Source organism: Rutidosis leptorrhynchoides, chromosome 5 (genome assembly GCF_046630445.1).
Source record: "Rutidosis leptorrhynchoides isolate AG116_Rl617_1_P2 chromosome 5, CSIRO_AGI_Rlap_v1, whole genome shotgun sequence".
NCBI classification, from domain to species: Eukaryota; Viridiplantae; Streptophyta; class Magnoliopsida; order Asterales; family Asteraceae; genus Rutidosis; species Rutidosis leptorrhynchoides.
Window position 1 is genome coordinate 56,657,545 of NC_092337.1, and position 3,190 is coordinate 56,660,734.

The 3,190-nt window shown below is 29.8% G+C and overlaps 1 non-coding gene across 1 annotated transcript; it reads left to right on the forward strand.

The window, feature by feature from the left end:
• Positions 1 to 566: 566 nt before the first annotated feature.
• LOC139850956 (small nucleolar RNA R71) lies at positions 567 to 673 on the forward strand. Its single transcript, XR_011760328.1, has one exon. It is a non-coding gene; the product is annotated as a small nucleolar RNA R71 (small nucleolar RNA).
• The last annotated feature ends 2,517 nt before the right edge of the window (positions 674 to 3,190 follow it).

Genomic DNA, 3,190 nt, shown 5'->3' on the forward strand with positions numbered 1-3,190 from the left:
CCTTTTATAGGCTCACGTTTTCCTGTAGGTCTCTGTGAGTGCGGTTTTTTTATACATCAGAACTCCGCGAGTGCGGAGGTCTGGATTATAGCTCACATATTGATCCAAAACGTGGGCTGCGTAAATATTTAATATATAATAATATATATAATCAATTATATATTATATTATATTCTTGAGCATAGTTGACTTGTAATTTTTAGTCCGTTGCGTCGTACGTTGAAAGTTGACTTTGGTCCCGGTTTCGGATTTTCGAACGTCCTTTTGTACAATTTAATATCTTGTACTTTGCATTTCACGGCTTGTACTCTCGTCATTTTTAGGCGTTTCTTATCAATATTTTGAACCTCTTTGATTGTACTTTGTACTTTTTAACTTTTTGGTCGTTTGCGTCTTCAATTCGTCGAATCTGCCTTTTGTCTTCACCTTTTATTATTTAAACGAATATCACTTGTAAATAGGACAATTGCAACTAAAAGCTTGTCTTTCTTGAGGGATAATGCTATGAAATATATGTTCGTTTTTAGCATTATCAGTAGAATATTTGTACTATTTGATAAGTGTCTAAACCATGTTGCGGACATCCTCTTAACAACTTTCCAAATCTTGTCCATGCTTCATATAAAGTTTCATTTGGCTTTTGCGTGAACGTAACAATTTCTCCTTGAAGTCTTACGGCTTTAGATGCCGGAAAGAATTGTTTAAGAAATTTTTCAACTAAAATGTCCCATGTATCAATCGCCCCTTCAGGTAACGATTCTAATCAATCTTTGGCTTCTCCTTTTAAAGTCCAGAGAAATAACATGAGATAGATCTGTTCATCCTCCACTTCTCGGATTTTAAATGAGTACAGATCCTATTAAAGGTACGAAGATGTTCGTTTGGATCTTCCTTCGGCGCACCACTAAATTGGCATTGATTAGTTACCATGTGTAGGATTTGTACTTTGATTTCATAATCTGGTGCATTAATGTCTGGTTGAGTAATTGCGTGACCTTGGCCAGTGCATTTAGCCCTCATTCGGTCTTCCATACTTAGAGGTTCTAGATTCTCCATGATTGAATTTGTTGAATCTGAATCACTAGAGGATTCTGATTTAATGGTTTCTTCCTCGACAATCTTTAGATGAGTGATTTGTAGTTCAGGAGGAATGATTAGTGGTTCAGGATCTTCGAATTGTCCCCGAATATCCTCCGGATTCTCAATTGTGAGGTCGGGTTCAAAAAATGGATTATCGGAAATTTGAATTGGAGTACTTGGTCGACTGGATGACGATTCTAAAGAAAAATCAATGGCGACAATATTGGCTAGATGTCTTGATCGAGTTACAGGTGGCGAACGTTTTGCTCGGTGCATTCACTGAATTTTCTATTAGTTATAAAAGATAAAAATTATATAAGTTATCAAATTAATAGACTTTTCTAATTTTGCCCACGTTTCGAATAGCCAATAGATGCAGCAGGTAGCCAGGACCCTTTAAATCGGAAGCCCACAACCCCACTAACAAATTCAACTATTACTACGAACCAGAAAATTTTGGATGTCTATCAATTTAACCGCTTAAAATAATTTTTTTCGTTTTGAAATTTTAGAGAAGAAATAGAAAATTCTATGTCCTAAAACTAGAGCATCGAGAAATAAGAAAGAAAAAGAGTGCGTCGAAAAACGTCGAAAAATAAAAGGTCGAAAAATAAGCGTCGAAAAATAATAAAATGCAGCGTCGAAACTTAAAAGTCTAAAAACTAAAAATGAAAACTTACGTCTAAAGATACTAAAGCTTAAAGGAATTCTAAATCCAAAACGGCAATAACTTAAAAAGTACTAAAATCTTAAAACGGCGTCGCAAAATTCTAAAGTACCTAAATCTTAATCTAAAGAAAAAGCACTTAAGGGATTTTACGGTAAAGCCTAAAAATCTAGAAATAAAAATAACTACGGCAAATACTAAATCTTAAAACTACTTACGAGCGATAAAAATACAAATTACGTACTAAATAATAAAAATATACAATTTATAAAAAGAGACAAAAAAATGATAAAATTACTAATTTTTATAAAAATATTATATTTATATTATTTATTTTATAAAAGTATTATTTTATATAATTAATAATAATAAAAACACTTAATATTACAAATAAAATAATAAAACTAAAATTAATATTAAAAACTAATAAAAAAATTAAACCCTAATTAGGGTTGTTTAATAATAATTATTAATAATACCCCGTAATTAATGCTGTACCAGAATCAATCCAGACGTGTCAGACTGAACCATGCGGTCGCATAGATTTATAACTGAACCTTCATGCGATCGCATGAGGGTTAGGTTCAGTTCACATGCAGGTTCAAAATTTACAGGTTCAACGTATATTTTTATTTTATTTTACTTTTTTACTTTTTTTTTCTTCTGTTTTTAACTTATAAAATATTTATATAAAATAAATAAAAACTTATACTTTAAAAACTAAAAAAAAATAGAAATACTTTATAATTTTATATATTTTAAATGAACTCTTTAAAAAATATATATATTTTGTTTTTCTTTTTATATTTTTATATTTTTAATATTTAAAACGTATTTTTACAAAAGTAAATTAAAAATCTTTTTTTATAGGGTTACGCTTCGGGCGTTTAAGAAGTCCCCGGCAGCGGTGCCAAAAATACTTGATGTGCGTAGAGGTGTATACGAAATAGTTATATTTTTACTACAAAATACTATTAAATACGATACAATTTTACACAAGTTATTTATTTATTTATAGAGTGGATATACCTAAACTTTGCTACAACACTTATAGGCAGTGTACCTAATCGTACAGTAATGTCGTTTTTAGTAAGTCCGGTTCGTCCACAGGGAACTAGCCAAGTTTATCGCTATATTTTTAAAAACTATATTTGTATAAATATATATATAAATATAAGTAGTATTATTATTATAAAAAGGGGGTTTTACCGTTTAATGACTGGTTTGTCGATTTTAAAATTTAGTCGCAGTTAAAACCTAATGTAAAATATTAAAAATAAATATAACTTAATTTAAAGCGTAAAGTAAATGACAATAATTAAAGTGCGATAAATTAAAGTGCGATAAATAAAATGGCGGTAAATAAAATTGCGATAATTAAAAAGTACGATAATTAAAAGTGCGATAAATAAAATGACAGTAAATAAAATTGCGATAATTAAA